At 41.9% G+C, this 20,643-nt stretch overlaps 1 long non-coding RNA gene across 1 annotated transcript; it reads left to right on the forward strand.

The window, feature by feature from the left end:
• The first annotated feature begins 301 nt into the window (after positions 1-301).
• LOC125168992 (uncharacterized) lies at positions 302-4,596 on the forward strand. The gene is made up of 4 exons (XR_007153383.1): positions 302-446; positions 811-902; positions 1,926-2,009; positions 3,190-4,596. It is a non-coding gene; the product is annotated as an uncharacterized LOC125168992 (long non-coding RNA).
• Positions 4,597-20,643: the final 16,047 nt, after the last annotated feature.

Raw genomic sequence — 20,643 nt, forward strand, 5'->3', positions numbered from 1 at the left:
GATCAAGAGTCAGCTATGGCCCCCAGGCACTCTACAGCTTTTGAATTTAAAATTCAGCTCTGGTGGTTCACTGGTGTAAGAATTCCTTTTTCTGTGCCTGAGATGTAAATTTCAGAGTCAGCCCTTCCTATTGTGTGGAAATTATTGGGGAAGGGAGTGAGTAGATGTGGTTTGTATCACTGCCACCTTTGAGGAGTCTCTAAAGGGTACTGTGCTGCCGTGATATTTAAGAAGGCTCTATTTAATTACATCCTGGTTTAGTAGTAATATCTCCCAGCCCATGAAACTTGTATTAGAAGGGCAGCGTGGTAAAGCCAGCCTATTACTAAAGAACTTCTCCCTACCAGCTGTTCGTCGCACACATAAAATCTATCAGGAGGAAGGTAAAGGAGTACTTTACTCGGTCATCTGGCTGCCTTTGGCCATTCCTACAGAGTATGCCTGGGGTGAGTCTGGGAAGGTTTCCTTCCCACCCCAATTCAGCTCGCCCACCCTTTCCCAGGGCTGATTTTAACTCAGCAGAGCCACACCAGTTATTAAATATTGAAATGTTTTTATAGTGGTCGGTCTGCACCCACTGCCCTTGTCTACTGCATGCTTCTCACCACATTTTGACCTCTGGGGCCTCCTCCGGGACTCCCTGGACTTCCCCACAATCAAGCAATTAAAAGGTTACGGGCTGGTCTACTTGCTTCACGAAATTGCCTGACCCAGTCCACCCAGCCCCTTAGATCCCTCTGGCTCTGTGAAGGTTATATGGATACAATCCTGTCTGAAACTAACCATGACCTTCAAACTTCACTCCCATAGTGTCCCTGCATAGCTGCAATTCAGCAACGTCAAAGAAGAAAGGAGACCCTCCAGTTCCCAGCTATGTTTTTCTCTCTGCATGGCAGTAATAGGTAAGATTTAGGAAGCGCTTCTGTGTCAGACACATATGCATTATTTCAACCACTCTTTACCGCAGCCTTACTTTACAGTTGAGTAAACCAGAAACAGCCAGTAACTTGCATGAAAGCCCACAGCCAGTGCATGGGAAAGCTAGAATTTGAAGCAGATCTGACCAATACCAAAACCAGGTGTCAGGTGAAATTCACCAATGTTGCAAACCCAAGACAGTCCAAAGAATATGCAGCAGGCTCTGAAGAAACTTCCAGCAAAGGAATTCCACAAATAATTTTACACGGAGGCAGGATCACTAGGATGATTATAGAGTCACCCAGCCGGGGGTAGGGAGCATCACCCTGGGAGATGGACAGTCTCCTGCATTTTGTCACCAGATGGTCTCGGTTAGTCTCAGCAGCACCCTCTGCTCCCAAGAGGGCAAGGGAACTGAATTTCAGAATACCCGTGATGCAGTTCCCATAGAAACAAAATGGAAAGAGGTCCCAGACTTCTGTTTTAATGTCGAATATTAAAGAAACTTAAAAAACAAAGTACAGTCATAACTCTAATATAGATATAAAGCAAACAGGTAACAAACTTTCCATTTAACTCATTAACTAAATGAGGAAATTAGTAAAATGAGGACCTCAAATAACTCAACAGGAAACCCAGTTAAATGGACATAACACATGGCTTGGTGGTCAAGAGAATAAGGCTTTATTAACAAGTAGTTCAGAGGAGAAGCCAAAAAGCAGAGACGTTGATAAATCAGGAACACTGAAATGAATTTGCAAATGGAAACAAAACTGGTGCTTCTGGAGAGGGAAGTGGGAAGAAAGTCAACCCTCCACTGGACAGAATTTATCTGTATGTCTCTTGACATATTTGCATTGCTCTCTGTTATCTACAAGCTGCCTTTCTCCCTCCAGAATTACAAGATAGCCTAGTCAAAGACAAAGGTGCATATTACTGTAGGCGGATAATTCCCCAGTCATTATAGCATTCCCTTGAAAAGATACTGATCTTGTTTGCTATTTCAGTGTCTTCAGTGTTTCCTTACATGGATCAAGTGGAAGAAAAAAGAATCGGATTGGTCCGTGAGCACTGTTTGGCCTGGGGAATAGGTAAGAAAAATCAGGAAAATTCACAATCTACTCTTCAGCACCAGTCCCTCAGAGTATTTCAGAAATGGGTTATAAAAGCAAAGACATTTTCACATGCATTCATTCATGCAATCAATTCTTATTGACACATACTATATGCCCCAGCTCTAGGAAAACCACGAGTCCACATGAGTTTCCAGAAAACTACTCAGCAACTGTAAATGGAAACATTTAACTGCAAGTAAGATGAGCTACAAGTCTGAAAACACACTGTGGAAAATCCTGTTTACCTGTCCTCTTAGGCAGGCTGTCTGGCCAGCTTGCTCATCCATTTTTTTCCACGACTGATACAACTTGTCTGTGAATTTTTACCATACTCTTCCTGCATCCACTCTTTCATCCCCAACCCTAATTCCAGAACATTCTTGGTCATGGTAAATGTCTATTAGAATATCTCCAGTAAAGTAGTAGTTCTTAAAGCTAATATCATAGTGGGCTTGGGGTAAGATTTTCTTTAATATCAAATCATAGCCCTCTCCAAAAAGAGAACAAGTAAAGGGAATTAGAGGCCTTTATCTTTAGCCATCTTAACTAAGATATTATTTAGATTTGATTTAAAGGCTGCAAAACTTCAAATCAGATCTGTATTGATCAACACACCAGGTATGGATGGGCAGGAGTGCCATTGAAGGGCTGGAAGAAAGGTGACATGTATCTACCAGAAGGTGGCAGTGTTGCTTCTCCAAATACCTCACAGATTAGACAGGCTCTTGAATCTAAGGCTAGAAACAAGGTTAGGCTATTTCTGGACTTTCCGCACTTAGTTCATGTGTATGCTTTACAGAAAGGAATGTGAATTAGCTGTACTTTAAAGTTCACCATCGTAGTAATCCTCAAAATATACACAGAAGTAAAATATAATAAGAATTTTTTAAAGCACGATATGAGTCTCAGTAGACATGTATTGAACCTATGTGGAAGTTTCCTTGCTGGGAGTTCTATGTGGAAGACATAGAGAAGCCAAGGGCCTTAATTCTTAACAACTTTGGAATATACTTGGGAAGCAGAACTGTATTCATAAAATCATCAGAATTTCTCTTAGAATTCTGGTCCCGATCTAGATGCTTGTAGATCTTTCCTCCTCTGAGACACGGCACTGGTTGCTTCCTGTCTAATCCGTAGGGTCTTTCTCCATCCTTAGCCTATCATGGCCATATTTGCTTCACTACTTTCATCTGTTTGGCTTGAAATATCTCCGCACTCTTTATGTTTGGGACTGGAAGGCAAAGAAAAGAAGTCTTGGAGCAGCCCCACCCCAGTGGAAATAAAGGACATTTTGCAGCCTGTCTTCCCAGACAGCCAAAGAGCTCTGAACCCCAAGATTCTAGATGCTTCCTGACTTGAGCCTCACAATCCTCCCAAAGCCAGCATGATATTTCCCGCAAAAACCACAGCAGCCTGACCGCCTCATCAAAAGTTTAGTAGCCGAGAACTTAAAAAGAAAAAGAAAAAAAAGGCTACTATTGCTTATGCTCCCAACATCAACCATTTTACAAACTGCATTTCAGAATATTTGCTAACATGTTCTGACAAAGAATAATAATTAATCAGAAGCTCCCCAGCTTGCGTGAAGAACAACAACAATAATAGTCATTAAGAGCCTGTTCTGGGTCTTTCTCTCATGCTAAGGCTCGAGTTTGGTTGTGATGAAAAGAAAGTCACTGTAAGAACATTACATCTACGTTACTCAGCTCTCACTCAGGAAGCTTATTAATCTCAGTGAGTGGATCTGACACAACTTTGCAGAACTCTAGAAGTCACATAGCTGGAGTAGAGGGAGCGATTCTGTGTATGTTATTTCACCACATTTACAGACCATAGAAATAATGTAGCCAATCGACATGCCCTCACTGACATCTAGTGCTCCGATTTCTCTCCACCAGCTCTGATTTGAGATGGTTTGACTAGTTAAAGCTCATTGCACAATGGCTGGTGCTACAGAGCCGGAAATGCTAGGTCAGCAACCAAACCACTAAAGTCATAAGCGCCTGCTGCATAAATGCCCATGTTTCATCTTTAGCGGGCTTCAAAGTTAAATAGCGAAGACAGACAATGCAAAGAAAAATATGACTGCGGTAAAACACGGCAATTACACGATGGCTAAAATTAAGTCTTCGTATCAATCATGCATTTTTAATGTGAACATTTATGGAAATCTCTCTTAATGTTTAGGCAGTATTTTTCTTCATTGGTTATTTATGATGCTGTGAGCTGCAAGCACAAGCTAAATGGGAAAGCCAGAGAACGGGATTTGCTTAACAGTCAACAACCTTGTCCTACTGTAAATAAAAAAGAGAAAGCCCATCATCTCTTCAAGCGCATCTTCATAAATAAACTTAAAAAGAAAAGCCGTCAGAGTCCATCACATCTTTTTTCCTTCCTAACCTGGAAGTCCCTATTCCATAATGCCTGATTGGTTTCTTTTCTCTACTAGGGGCTCTCCACCATGCGATTTAGTTCACTGTTATTATTTGGCATGTGAATATCAGGGAAAACATTTTTTAATACAGTTGAAGAGCTAATAATTGAATGCCTTCAGCCAAGTGAAAATAGCTCGGGGAGGGGGAGGGAGGGTAGTGCTGGAGTTTAACATAAAATCAGATCTGAGAGTAGAAAAAAAGGAAGGGGCTTGAGAACCCCAGGAGTGAAACTGGCCCCCTCGTTTGTTCGGTTCTTCAGTGTTGATGTTGACCTCTCTTTGAATGTAGTCTTTAGTTTGGAATGTGAGGGTGAGATTCCCTGGGAGAATATTAAAGGTCTGCAGTGGACATTGCCCTGGGACTGAGCTTCGGCAAACAAATTCTCCCCTGTAAAAATGAGTAACTGAGCCCACGTGCTGAGGCTCAAGGCTGGACCATTGTTTATTTATTTGCACATCCCCCAAATGAAGATATATGTCCTAAACAGCCATCCAAGCTATTCTGCCACCTTTGGAGAAACTGAGACTTGATGCTGGCTCCAAGTCTTGAGAAAATGCATTAGTGCCCACTTCGTACTCAGAATAATCCCTAGAAATACCATAAACAGACTTAAGGTGCCTGGAGTAAACAGGAAAGCTGGAACCCACCAGAGGGAACTTGTGAGGCAGCTGACTTGTGTTTCAGGAGGTGATCCCGTGAGTCACTCGTGACCATTCCCATGTCTACAAGAGCCTTTCCAAGTTCTGTTTTTACAAAGCCAGGAGATTTTGCCCCCCAGGGTAAATAGAATACAGCAAACAAGATATAATAACTGCACTAAGGAGTTCCACCAGCCCGTTACCTGGCAGGCATGATGGCTTTCCTCTAACCAGACTGTCATGATTCCAAATCTTAAGAGCAGATCTGCTGATAAAGGTGAACTTCACTTAGCCCAAACCTGACAGACTGCGGGCCATGCTGATGTCTACCTTTTGTTGAGCTCATTTCTAAAATAGCACCTTCCCGCCTGGGCACCACCTGAGGTGATGCATATTGCCAGAAGAGAGCAAGATAAGAGGGGGCAAAGCAAGTTAATGGAAACTACACGCACTGTCAGCCTCTCGGAAATGGCTCCAAATGGGAGCATTAGCTGGGCTGGCCCAACAGGCAGGCTGATGATCAACACAGAAGACGTTTGGATCAAAAAGATCTCCTTGCTGTGTAAACAGAGGGTAAAGACTTCGATTTCTAGAAGGATTTCCATTTCCATTTCTAGAAGTATTCTATAGATTCACACCTAGACTTGGTGCTAACCATCTGTGGGTCAACACATGTGACACCGAGAAGTGTTTTTAAAAATAAAATCGCAATTATTTCTCATTCTGAGTTGTGTTACATGAACGTGTTCACTTTGTGAAAAATTATCGAGCTCTCCACTGAAAGTTGTGTATGCTTCCCTATACTTCAAGAAAAAGTTTTACTTTTTTTTTTTGTTTTAAGGCAGAGGATTGTTCTAGATATGGGGCCAGCAAATTATGGTCTGTGGGTCAAATTCTGCCACCTACTTTTTTTATGACTGTGGGATACGAATGGTTTATATAGTTTTAAATGGTTGAAAAAGAACAACAAGAAAACATCGTGTGGCATGTGAAAATTATAGGAATCTCATAAGCTCATAAGTAAAGTTTTATTGAAACAGCCACATCCCTTCTTATTGCATATTATTTATGGTTCCTTTTATGCTGTAACAACAGAGGTTAGATAGTTGCGAAAGAAAAGTATGAGCTGCAAAACCCAAAATACTTATATTTATATTATTTCTATATTGTAGTATATTATTTATATTACATATAAATATTTGTATTTATATCTGGTCCAGACAGCGTTTGCTGAAGAGGGTCAGCAGATTTAAGGAGACCAAGAATATGAGACAACCAAATACATGATTTTTGACTGGACCTAGATTAGAAAAAAAAAATACTATAAAGGACATTTTGGAAACAATTTGGGAAATATGAGTAAATTCAGTGTATAATTGCACAGTGTTTTTATAACCATGTTAATTTCCAGTGTGATGGTGGTACTGGGGTTATGTGGGAGAATGTCCTTGATCTTAGGAGATACTGAAACTTGCAAATGGATGGGAGAGATGTATACACAGAGCAAACAAATGTATCACAAATGTGACAAATGTTAACAATCAGTAAATCTAGGTTAGGGGTTTATCCTACTATTCTTTAAACACTTCTTTTTTTTTTTTAATGTTTATTGTTGAGAGAAAGACAGAGACAGAATGTGAGTGGGGGAAGGGCAGACAACAAGGGAGACACAGAATCCGAAGCAGGCTCCAGGCTCTGAGCCGTCAGAACAGAGCCTGACGTGGGGCTCGAACTCACAAACTGTGAGATCATGACCTGAACCCAAGCCAGACGCTCAACCGAGTGAGCCACCCAGGTGCCCCTAAACACTTCTATAGATTTAAGAGTTTTCAAAGCAGAAAATTGGCAAAAATGAAAAATACAAACCTAAAAACTATAACAACTTAAAAAGAAGTCAGCAGGCAGGATATAAATGATCGATCGGTAGTCCACGCTGAGGGTCAACCAGTTAACACGAGTGGCTTGAGGTTTACGCATAAACCTCTTCAGCAGTTATACTTCATCTATCAGCCCATGGCTCTCATCCTTGTGGCTTTTCTGAATTCTCCTTTCTGTTTTTGCTGAGCTAATTCCAGACTGCCAGAGGTTTACCAAAGATTTACTTGTTATTCGATCTCCACATTCAATGCAAAAAGGATAGTGTTTATGCTCCCTTTCGAGAAACTAAAAAAATTACCTCCCACGTAAATGTAGTTTCTAGTTTTTTTTCTGGCGGGACGTAGAAATCATCGTTAACTGTCACTTTGCCTTTTAAGAATTATTTAATTCCTTGAAGATTTATTATCTCTTTAATCAGAGCAAACTCAACACACCAGTAATGATCAGTAATGTACCAGTAATTATACACCATTTTCAACCTATATTTCATCTGTGTATTTTTATGGGAGTTTCTTTTCTAAATTATGCTTTTGTCTGTGGGCAGTAATTTTGAGGTTTAGGAACCAGCTGAGGTATAGATTATCTTGAAAGGTTGCATATGGATCTGCAAGGGCTTAGAAATTCCATCCAAAAGCCCTTGCGGGCAGGGGTCATGAAGGATTTGTGGCTCTGGAATGTAATGTCACTCTCGTGACATTATGTCATTGTCACTCTTCAGGACCAGTCCCTCGGTTCCCATGTTAACTTGTAATATAAAATTTCTCACAATTAATTTTGTCTCCGTTTGCCAAGCAGAGACTAGGCAGGTTGTAGCTTCTCAAGGAAACCAAATGTGTTTCAGCATTTGTTTTATTAATGGAGTCCATGGTCTCTTCAAAGCAAAAACGTACATCAGAAATTATTCTTTACCTACTGGCTGAGATTTAAAACAACTCTCCAACTGTCACAGAAAGGAACTCGGCTGAATTCAATGTAAGATGCATGAACCGGTTTCTAAAAATAAAATTGGAAGTGCTTTAGTTGCTATAACCTTCATTCCAGGAAAGTGAGTTATAGGAGTGTCTTATATTGTTTTATGGGACTTGAAGATTAAAATGATTTTTGGTAGACATCATGTCGGCTTCCTATTTGAATCGGTCCAGAATGAAGCTGAATAGAATTATAGGGAAAAAGTGAACGACTATTACTGGCAGTGAAAGAACCAGGCATTGCCAATGACTTCTTAAGCGCATATATACACACTTTACACCCCCTTCAAATCTTTTATTGGCCATATCCACAGAGACTGAAGGGTCTATACCAGTGGCACCTCTCAGAGCTGATGTCTGATAGCTCAAGCTGCTTTATGGCACGATCCACTGCAAAGTTTGGAAGAATATAATAGTAGTTAGCTCCTGGTGACCCCATTTCTCTAATTCCCGTTCAAGGGCAGCAAACAGGTAACTTTATCTTCCACCTCCAAGGAGATGAAGCTCTGATGGAAATGAAATGTTTAGTGAGCCCTGTAAACAGCTTTTGCAAAGTAAAGTGCAACAGTTAAACCGTCAGATGCATGTAGTGAGAATAGTATTTTATATCTTTCCTTCTTGATAACTTATGTTTATTCTCCTTCTATCATTTATGCTGAATCTTTTTTTTTTTGAGAGACAGAGTGAGACAAAGTGAGAGTGGGGGAGGGGCAGAGAGAGAGGGAGACACAGGATCGGAAGCAGGCTCCAGGCTCTGAGCTGTCAGCACAGAGCCCGACGCGGGGCTCGAACCCACAGACCATGAGATCATGACCTGAGCCGAAGTTGGACACTCAACCGACTGAGCCACCCAGGCGCCCCTCATTTATGCTGAATCTTAAAGCTGAGGCATATTGCCCCCAGGGAAGAAAGGACACCAAAAATGCCAAGAAGAATGAAAGAATCAGATAGTAGTCTCAAAACCCTCTATTGAATTCCAAAACAGGTTTTTAAACCTCTGGCGGAGGCATGTTTGGGAGGGAAAAAAGAAAAGGTTTCTTGAGCTCTGGAAAGGAAAGAACATCAGGTGCTCAGGACATAGTATTTAGATGATAAAGCACAGTATCTAATTAGGAGAGTAGTTTTCCTCAAGCAGAGGGAAAGAGGGAACACTTCAGGGACAGAGCTGCAGAGACAGGAGGGTGGAAAGACTGAACGGGAGTGAAGGACGTGTGTCTCTTTAGAAGGGCCCTGGAGCTGCCACCTCTGGGTCCAAATCCCCAGAGGGTGTTGACGGCAAGCCCCAGAAAGATGTGGGAAGACAAGGCTGGAGGGGACTGGTGCCCAGCAAGCTGTCTGAGATGCTGGGAGGAAATGGCCTTCCAGCGAGCCCCAGGCCAACAACGAGTAGCCACAGTAAGACGGGAAAGATGGAGCAGGTGCAGAGAGAAAGGAAGTGAGATGGATCCACTGCGCACAGATGCTACCGTGAGTCTCCTACACCTGCAGCACCTGAAGGAAGCCCTGTGTGATCAAGGCCTTGACCACAGTGTCGGGTTACAGAGGAGGGAGAAGGCCTCCCCCAGTACAGGCAGCAGGCTGGGCAGCCAGCGCCAGAGAAGTGATGGGAAAAGCTGAGTTTCACAAGCTCAGCAGCCAGCAGCCAGAGTTGAATCAGAAAGAGTCAATAGGGGAGAAAGCTGAACCCAGCAGAGCAATTGCCCTGAGGCGAGCCTGTTGTGTGAATAGGCTTTGAGTTACTGTCAACACTGGATGCCAGCAGAGAAGCGATTGTAGCCCAAAGGTTTCTCTTTCAATGCCAAGAGTAAACACAAATCCCCCACAGCCTCTGACCCCTCCTGGGGAGACGGGAAGGAGAACTGGGAAGAGGCGAAGTGAGGAAATGTGTATGTACCTCTAAAGAGACTGACTTTAAACTGGAAATGGCGATTCCCAACCAGGGCAATTCTGCCCCTACAGGGACATTTGAAAATGTCTGGAGAAATTTTCTGGTTGGTACAATGGGGGTGGAGAAGTGACTGCTGGCATCTGTCTAGTCAGCAGAGGCCAGGGATGCTGCTCAACATGGTACAAGGCACGGGACAGGCTTCCCAACAAAGAGTTCTCCTGCCCAAAATGCGAATAGTGTTGAGGTTGAGAAACCCCAAGTCAAAGTGATTGAGTTACCACCATCAGCAGAAATAAAAATATGAGAAATGTTGTTATATTTTTGCACACCCAAGTTCCTATAACTAAACACACGCCCACTATAATACAGACATGGAGATTAGGAGAAAATGGGGAATGGAACTTCAAATGGTGAAGTGTAGTTCTGAGAATTGTCAGCATTTAAAGGTTAGGTGGGAAACCAGTAAGGAAGACTTGGGAGAGAGAGTACAAAAGGAACAAAGAGAGCGTACAGCCTCATCAAGGCCAAGGGAAAAGAATGGCTCCGGGACGGAATGGCCAAATGTGTAAAACACTCTGAGAAGTCAAGATATTTAGTAAAAAGTATATTGGTTGAATTCCAACTCCTGACTCTGAGGGCAGGTGGAAAAGGATGAGATCCAGGGAACAAGGGAAAGGATTAGCCCTGGATAGAAGTTCCTCCCTCACTCAAAAGGGGGGAAGAGGGGGCGCCTGGGTGGCGCAGTCGGTTAAGCATCCGACTTCAGCCAGGTCACGATCTTGCGGTTCGTGAGTTCGAGCCCCGCGTCGGGCTCTGGGCTGATGGCTCAGAGCCTGGAGCCTGTTTCCGATTCTGTGTCTCCCTCTCTCTCTGCCCCTCTCCCGTTCATGCTCTGTCTCTCTCTGTCCCAAAAATAAATAAACGTTGAAAAAAAAAAGGGGGGGGGGAAGAGAAGGGTGCAGGTACAAGTAAGTGTGTTTTTTTTTAGTTTATTTATTTATTTTGAGAGAGAGAGAGAAAACGTGTGGGAGCACGCATGAGCATGAGTGGGGGAGGGGCAAAGAGAGAGGGAGACAGAATCCCAAGCAGGCTCCATGCTGTCAGTGCAGAACCTGACTCGGGGCTCAAACTCACAAACTGTGAGATCATGACCTGAGCTGAAATCAAGTCAGATGGACACTTAACCGACTGAGCCACCCAGGCGCCCCTACACAACAAAGTTTGGAAATTTCTTTGTGAATCTTCGCATATCAGAGGCACAATCAATCATCTACTGAAACTACAAGGGGACGTGGGAAAGAGAAGACCACGGTTGTGGGCGATTTGAACCAGCACTTATGGAGAGTTGGTGAGTCACTCAAGTAAAAAAACGTGGTAGGGTGCATGAGCTGCGTTGAGTGCCCACTTGAGGCTGGTGATCATGAAACCGTAGTGATAACACTCAGTGTATTATGTGATAATTTCCTGGCTCTTCTTAACTGCCTGGTGCAATCACAGAGGAGAGACAGAGCTAGATGTGCCAGCATTGGGTTTTGGTAGGAGCAGTCGTTCTTAACCTGGGTTTGTGTCATTACAAGTTTTTGGACGCCCTCACACACGTGAGTAGACTACCTCCTGGGCTCCATAAGCCTGATGGTTACTCTGGACATTTCTGTTTAGAGGAAGTTCTCCAGTGATATGCAACTTCCGGTTAAGAACCACTCATCCATCTGGGTGCAAACAAAGACAGACTGGCAAGGGAGTTCACAGGGAGGATTAGAATGATGCGCAGTAAAATCTAAACTAGGTTGGGAAGAGAAGTAGAGACAAAGAGTCTCACAGAGAGGGATAATAGATCATTAAAGATGGAATAGAGATCTATGAAGATAGGAAGTCTTCATAAAGTCAAATACCGTGTCCCATAGAGAGAGAGTTGTGATGGCAAGTTTTAGATTAAGCAGATTCAGAGTTTGTTTTCATTCTCACAATAAATTTTAATCAAGGAGAAAAAAATAACCTGCAATTTCCCATAAGGCTGTATTTTCTTATAAAATCCCAGGAATACTTGTCATTTCTTTGGTACTAATTAAACACTGAAGTTTCCAAAGACCAGTTTTGTCATATGATGCTGCCCGCAGGGGCTACAAGCATTTCCCCTACTAGTCACACACATCTTCCCATGGTGGATGAAAGACAAAGAGACAAACACACCATAAGCACTGAAAAAGGAAACCCATGATGAAAAGGGCCGTCCCCACACTGACAACTGGAGCTGTGTGGCCCTTCAATCATCCCACATAAGCCACATTGTCTTGTTGTCCAAACCGTGAAAGAGTAACACTAAGGGAGAGGAAACTATGTGACTTTCTTATACAATTTGTCCTTCACTATTTCCCTATAAATTCACTTGCATGATCCTTTTAGAATAAATAAAATGATTATTAAAAAGAACATGATTTAAGGATGGAGGCAGAAAGATTTGAATATCCAGGGCCCTAGGAAATGAATTTAGGAGAATTTTTATCTGTGGTCAGTAAATTATTTGGACAGATCATCTCTTTAAGACCAGTGAATCTTTAAAGTTGTCTGGTTCTAATTCAAGAATATTGGTGACGATCACTGACATTCTTATCCCTTCACAATCCTTCAGCCTAACTCTGCCAATGAGGGATTGTGGGGTAGGTCCAATGTGTAACTCAGCTCCAGTAGGGAGAGAACAGAGCTCTGCACCAGCCTGCATGGCTGACCAAAGTCCATGAAGAGCAGAGAACACCCTCTGAAAATTGGCCTACTGGCCAGGTCCTGCTTTGACTTTGCTTGACTTCCCTTACTGGATTCTCCAACACTAAAGGGGTGGTTCCTTCTTGTGCCATTCTTTCAAGGACAAGTTGCTATACTAAAATTTAGTGGCTCCTCAGAGTTTGGGGTTTTGTTTTTTGTGTTCCCAGGATTGGGTCCAAATTCACTGGAGTGGTAGAAATACTGCTGGAGGGCAGAGGGCTGGATCAGATGATCTCTGAAGACCCCTTCTAGTTCTGCTATTTTATGATTCTAATTTAAGTTCATTGAAAGGTTATGCCAGAACTGTGGATGCCTCACAATATCTTATAAATAAAAATTAGAAAAGAGGTGTCACTGGTCTTCATTGAGAAATCTCTCTCCAAAAATGGAAAAAAGGAATCACTGAAGATATACACGTGGAGACACCCATTTCTAGACAGTAAAGAAGAGGCCAAAGTAATGCATGGCTGCAATATGCGGAGTGGCACCCAGAGATTTGAGAATTATGTTCAGGTGATGATCTATGGCTCTGGAGAGTCCAGGCCTGGGATGCCAGAATGATTTATGACTACAGAGCTGTGTATAAGAAATTTATCTGGAAGTGGAGTAAAGAATGATGAGCTAGTATCTCAAGTGTAACCCTCTGAGAAATAGCTCAATCCTTTTAAAGGTTATAACCAAATATATGAGCATTTCTAATCTTGATCAACCTTCTGGAAGTGAAAACATATTGAATGCAACCAGAATTATTGCAGATTTCAATTAATTTCATTCGTTTGGAAATCATCTTTTATTTCTGGAACTCATTTAGTTAGGTAGTGCCTAAACCAAAGCAAAGTACAGATGCCTAGAGATGCCAAAGCCTAGAGATATTGCCCGGGGTCACTTAGATAATAAAAAACTCCTGAGTCAAACTATGCCAGACTCCTGAATCTGGACTCTTACCCATTATGCAATATTAATGTTTTACTAAAGAATTCCATTCAGTCAAATGCTTCTATTGATCAGAGAATCAATGGAAGTTTTAGAATATAAACAGCTTTGTTTTTTAGAAAGCTCACCCTTGGAGTGGAGTGGGAGATGACCTATGTGGGGAAGAGACTGGTGGCGGGAAGCAGTTTAATGTGCTATTGCAGTAGTCCAAGCAAGACAGGAGAAGACCTCCGCTTACATAGTAGCAATGGAGATGGAGACAAGGAATCAAACTTAAATTTTGGTTTTATGATAGAATTAGTAACAATGTATGCAAAGCAGGATAATGAGAGTTGAGGGAGAAGGAGTTATCAAGGATGACTCTGTCCTCTAGCTTGGAGCTTGAGTGATGACATTAATGGAAGTGGGGAAATAGGGAGACAAAAAGGCCAAGAACAAGTTGATGAGGAGACAGCAGGATAATGAATCCAGTTTGGGCACCTGAGGTTATTCAACTAGGTAAGCAGAGCTGAAGACCGTCATAGGTAGGAGTCACGACCATATGCATAGAGGTCAAAGTCAAGGGAATGGGTGAAACCACCCAGAGACAGTGTAGAGAGAGGAGAAACAGTTCACAAACTGGAACCCATGAAACACCAGTATTTACAGTCTGGGCGAAAAAAGAGGAACCAGCAGAGGACATCAGAAGCAGAGCACTGAGTCGTAGGAGAACTGTGGAAAGGGTTCCAAGAAGGAAATGACGCAAGGAAGCCAAGCAGAAGAGTTCCAAATATAAATCTTTGGACTTATGGGGCACCTGGCTGGCTCAGTCAGCAGAGTCTGAGACTCTTATCTTGAGGTTGTGAGTTTGAGCCCCATGTTGGGCATAGAGATTATTTAAAAATAAAACCTTTATGGGTGCTTGGATGGCTCAGTTGGTTGAGCGTCCGACTCTTGATCTCAGCTCAGGTCTCGATCGCAGGATGGCGAGTCCAAACCCCACATGGTGCACCGTGCTGGGCGTGGAGCCTACTTCAAAAAATAATTAAAAAAAAATTTTTTAAATAAGTAAACAAACCTTTGGATTTAGCCCTTAAAAAGCTATTTAGCACCACACAAATCGAGCAGTGGAAGTCAATGTCATCAAAGCCTGTGTGGAATTAGGAATAAACTACTTTCCTGATAGAAGAAGGTTTGGGGAGTCTTACTCTGGCTTTAAAAAAGTATAAGCCAGGCATTTGGTATTCCTATAAATTCGAAAGTATGTGTTTAACTAGATTCAGAACACCAGCATCACTTGACCTAATTTTCTATTTAAATTCCAAGTCATATTAAGAGTGTTTCAAGATAGTGAATGCTTAACATCCCATAGTGACTTTTATGTAAGGAACAGGAGCATGTTGTATAAAGGATAGATGCCCACAGACTTTACTGAATTCAGTACTCACATTTATTTCAAGACTAGTATTATTCAAGACTAGACCTGAATAGACAGAGCACATATTTTCATTTGCCTAAATGGCCAAAACGAAACTATCATGAGCCCAGCAACAGCGTCAATGATCCACTGAGCCCACCAGTTTTGAAATCAATGCTATTTGTGATACATTTTTAATTTGGGGACTCTCATCTCAATTTCTGTACCTTAAGGAAAACCTTTTAATTTTTATATTGTACTATTTGAATTGAGAGAATTCAAAGTAACCACCCTGTCTATATTAAATGTTACCTTATATATTAAATACCTGGATAGGCTTTTTAGAACTTAACATTTGACAAATTCATTGGAGAATACATTTTTACTTTACCATATTACTTTGTAAGCAAGTTCTATGCAAGTCATACTCGTATTATTTTCATTCAAGTATTAAAGTAATTTAATAACATCTTACTATTTGATACACTTCTTTAAGAAGCTGAGAGGACTTGTAAGGTGTTTGTGTCACTTTGAACTAATCTCCACTTGGAATGGGCTGCCTACCCCAACCCAGTGTTTTATGTGAAGGACATAAATTACTCTGTTTTACGGTTGAGACACTGGGTCTCTGAGAAAGTGAAAAAAAAAAAAAAAAAAAAAACCTTGAATTATGGGCAAGTCAACGATTAAATCAAACAAAGAATGGACAGATTTCTGTGCTTCCCGGCCTGTTGTTTCCTTCTTTGTTACACCGTTAAGTAGGCTGCCTTTAGACCCAGAACCTGCCCTACCAATGTGATGGAATTAATTGCATTATTTGGATTTAAAAAAAAAAGAAAAAAACTCCTTATCATTTTCATGTGTGTAACTGGTAAGATAACAATCTTACAGTATCTTGAACTAGCAGTATCTGTTACTTTGATATAAAAAAATGCCAATGATTAATATGTAACAGGTCAACACTAACATGTTAACAAAGTTAACGTTGACATCGCCTGGGAAAGAATGGCTCCATGAATTTCATGGAGCTGTAAGTATCCCATCGTCACAGAAAATGGGAGGGGGCCCTTTGAAGTTGGAAAGTCATTTAGTCTGGAGGCCTCAGAGGAGAACACTTCAACAACAGCAGCTGAGACAAAAGGAAAAACAACAACAACAACTTTTCATTCAGGATCTAATTCTGCAAAGACTGAGTCCTGACTGATTAGAGGGCATGTGACAGCCGAACAAGCTTGAATAATGAAACAGAGTGTGTTTTAGGTTTGGGACTAGGGAACTGGAGCCTCGAACTTTCTTTAAGTTCTTGCCAATGACTTGCAGCCTGACTTTACCTTAATTATTTATGCCCCTTCTTTCCCTCCAGTGTTTAGTCTCTTTGTCTATAAGAACAGGGGAGGGGGATCATTTGTAGCATGTTTTGTATGACACACGCTGGAGTAACAAACTATGATAAAAAAAATTCTGCTCAGTCCTGGCTGGAGACTGGTAGATATGCCAAACCACCCAGAGCTGACTTAGAGCGTGGGTGAATTCCTAAGAAGCCATTATTTTCTTTCCTTCATTTACATTTCAATTTGAAAAATATTGGTAAGTACAGAAAAACAAAAAAAGAATTGAAATTCACATGAATCCAGAAATCATCACTGTTGACATTGGGTGTATTTCAGTTGTGTGTGTGTGTGTGCGTGCATGTGTGTGTGTGTGTGTGTGTGCTTATCTCACACTCTTAAGACACACACCATTAAAGATGTTTTCAGTAAATGACAATCATACTACATATAGTGCTTTGTAGCCTGTAATGTTCACTGAATAGATAATATCTACATTTTAAAAAATAATTTTTAAAGATTTTTCATGGGTCCCATTTTATTCTATTAAATGCACCTAACATTATTTATTTAGTCAATCCCATATTTTGAGATATTTAGGTTATTTTCAACTTTTTTGTCATCAAAAAACATACTGTATTAAATATCTTTGAACGTGAATCCATGTAGCCAAGTTGATTATATGATTAAGATAAATTTTGGGTATTGAAATCACTGACTAAGAGGATATTAACATTCTGGGCTCTTGAGATATATATATATATATATATATATATATATATATATATATTTCCTAATGGCTTTCCAGGAAGGTTATACCAAATTGTGCTTACTTCAGTATTGTATGGAAGTGTACATTTCCCCGAATTTTCTTTTTGCTTTAATATTTAATAGCTTTTAAAAAGAGTATTTTGCTTGTTTCAGTTTCTTTGATTATTAATGAGCAGTCTTATTGAAGTAGGATAAATATCTGTGCATTTTTAACTGAATCCCTTATTTTTCAAATTAGAAGACACAATCTACCATCTCATCACAAGAATGGCTGGCAGAGCAAATTTCTAGCTTACAGTTAAGAAGGTCTTAAGGGCTGAAATCCCCACAGGATACTCAGATATCTGCCAGCGATCTAGAACAGGAAAAACTGTGCAAATATATGGTGCCCTTGTTCTCCTTCCTGTCCCTCCGCCTTAACTGGCAGACGTCATTAAATGATGTGGCACCATTTTCTCAAAGAGCATAGATATACTCTCAGCAGTCTCCTCAACACCAGCTACTATCATTCTGAGCTATTATCCCTCTTAGCTGGTACTTGAAATGAAACCAGTCTGACCTAGAGTTTAGCCTTCAGTTCTGTGGGAAAACATAAAGGCAGGAAACCTCCAATGTTACCTGGCTGCAGCCTCTCCCTGTGTCCCAGTCTCCTTCCAAATATGTCAGCTACACACGAATGTTCCTGTTGTATATACTCCATTAATGTACACACTGCACCTGTGGGAGTTCTTGCCCCTTTCCATGTCCTCCTTAGTTTCTAGAACAGTACTCTATGAAGATACTCGATAAATAGCTGTTGGCTATCTGACGATATGAGTGTCAGGATTCTTGCTAGATTTCTTCCTGCTCAGTATAAATTCCTCCTCCAAAGTTTGCCTTCACTGTCCGACATCCAGTTATGTTTATTCTCCCTTACTATTCCTTTCATTTTAATGTCCATTTTTATTTACTTTTTAAAGCGTATTTATTTATTTTGAGAGGGAGAGTGTGCACAAGCGGGGAAGGGGCAGAGAGAGAGGGAGAGAGAATCGCAAGCAGGCTCCACACGGCCAGCATGGATCCCAACACGGGCCTCGGACCCACAAACTGTGGGAACCTGACGTGAGTTGAAACCAAGAGTCAGGCGCTGTACCCACTGAGCCACCCAGGTGCCCCTAATGTCCCTTTTTAATGCAACTGTTACCATCCCCTACTAAAGAGACACCATTTCATGGGATCCCGAATAGCCATGTCCCAGAAGAGGATAAGCCCAGAAAAGGATGACTGCTGTGTGGCATCTTTAGAGATCAATAAAATCATTTTTATGTAGACCAGCCATCTTGGAGAAGTGGTGCCCTTTCATTTTGCTGCAGAAGAAAGAAGCAGCTGGTGAAGAGTCAATAACGTGAGCTGCACGTTCGATGAGAAGCAGGACCGAGCTGGAGGAATTGATGCTGAATGACTAGTCAGCCTTTCTCAGAAAGGAGCTTAGCCTGGTCCCCAGTTTCTGCATCTCCCCTCTTCCAACAGCTTGGGCCACCCACAACCAATCCTGACCTTAGGCAGGAAGGCTGTTAAGATGTTCTAGTCCCATTTGAGATTCTGCGCATCTGGCTCTGACCTGGGCGCAAGAATTGATCATGGGACTTCCCATACATTCAATCAGTCATTCAGTTCTTCAACATTTTTGAGTATCTATGATGTTCCAGGCACACAGTGAGCAAGATAGGCATGATTCCTGCCAAAGACAATATAAGGAAGAGTTTTGGGGAGCTTTCGATACCCCACAATCTCCATTAGCCTTCCTCACCCCAAATAAATCCCCACCCCAAATAAATTTCTAGCCCGTCTTATAACCAGATTTTCTACTCAAATCCACTCTTATGGAAATTCTGGAGCTACTATTTGTCTGATCCCTGCCTTCAAAGAACTTAACATTTTGTGGGTCAAACACCAACAAGTAAGCCATCAGTGACAACCCAGTACAACAGGTGCTCTGATGGGGGCACTAGCTATGCTGTGGATACTCAGAAAGGACACTGAACCAAGGTTCATGGAAATGGCATTCAAGATAAGACCTAAAGCGTGATATGACTTAGGTAGCAAGAGAGGTAGGGGAAGGAGTCCTCATCAGAGGATTCGGTATCTACAAAGGCTAGAAGGAAATAGGATTTAGTCTGAGAACTCTGAGTTTGGGAAGGTAGAACGCGAGTAGGTGAAGGGTAAGAGAAACAAGGTAAATCACAAGATATGAGGTTGGGGAAATGGGCAGGGCTAGATGGAACAGGGCTATAGGTTGTGGGGTTTGGATTCTATCCTAAAAGAAATGGGAGGCCATCCTGTTTTGGGGGTTTTTTTTTAAATGTTTATTTATTTATTTATTTATTTATTTATTTATTTATTTATTTTGAGAGCGAGAGCACGCATGAAGGAGAGGCAGAGAGAGAGAGAGAGAGAGAGAGAGAGAGAGAGAGAATCCCAAGCAGGCTCTTCACTGTCATCGCAGAGCCTGACAAGGGGCTCAAACTCACAACCGTAAGATTACGGCCTGAGCCGAAATCAGTAGTCGGACGCTAAACCAACGGAGCCACCCAGGGACCCCGGGAAGCCAATGTGTTTTAAGCAAGCAAACGAACTGATCGGTTTGTGTTTAGAAAGAGTCCTCTAGCCACAGGGTGGAGAATGAAGGAGAAAAAAACAAAGCTGTAGAGGAGGGTTTCGCCCAGGCTGCAGATGATCATGTGGCTGGAGCACAATAGAGATGGAAGAAATATGAGGCTTGTTTTAGTTTTCCAGGGGCTATCACAGAGTACCATACACTGGCTGGCTTAAAACAACAGAAATGTATTACCTCACAGTTATGGGGGCTAGAAGTTTGAAACCAAGGTGTTGTCAGGGCCATGCTTTCCCTGACGCCTCAAGCAGAGAACCTTCCTTGACTCTTACAGCTTCTGGCATTTGCCAACAATTCCTAGCCCGTAGATCCACTGCCCCAGTAACATAGCCACGCTTCCCCTGTCTCCATATCATCTTCCCTCCCTATGTGTCTGTCTCTGTGTCCAAATTTCCCCTTTATAAAAACACCAGTTGCATTGGATTAAAGCCCACCCTAATGACCTCATTTAACTTGACTAAATCTATAAAGACTTTATATCCAAAAAAGGTCACACTCCGAAGTAGTGGGAATTAAGACTTCAACATATCTTTTCTAAGGGATAGAGTTTAACCCGTAACAGGGATTCTTTTTTTACTCTAAGTTCCATGCTCCACCTGATGCCCAGGGTCAGACAGGTGCCTGGTTCCCCGGGCTTCGTCCACTGTCCTCCACAACAGCAGTGGCTTGTTCTTAATAGTCCTCATTCCAAAGGCCAGTAACTTGTCTCAGCCAGGGAAACGGGGTCTTTGGGACTTTCCTCCTGCTACTGCTTGCCAGTTCAGCTCTCAGAATATTCTCTGTATCTGAATTCTTCAGCCGAGGCTCTGTCCATCTTCCACAACATCCCATTCCCAGGAGGCAACATTCCTGTTGCCAATTGCCATCCCTGACTATCATCTGTTACCTATTTTGCAATCCACTAGATTAGTGTTTCTCAGAGTGTGGTCCACAGACTACCTGCAGCAGAATCACTCAGGAGT

The sequence above is a fragment of the Prionailurus viverrinus genome, chromosome B3, assembly GCF_022837055.1.
Source record: "Prionailurus viverrinus isolate Anna chromosome B3, UM_Priviv_1.0, whole genome shotgun sequence".
Classification (NCBI taxonomy): Eukaryota; Metazoa; Chordata; class Mammalia; order Carnivora; family Felidae; genus Prionailurus; species Prionailurus viverrinus.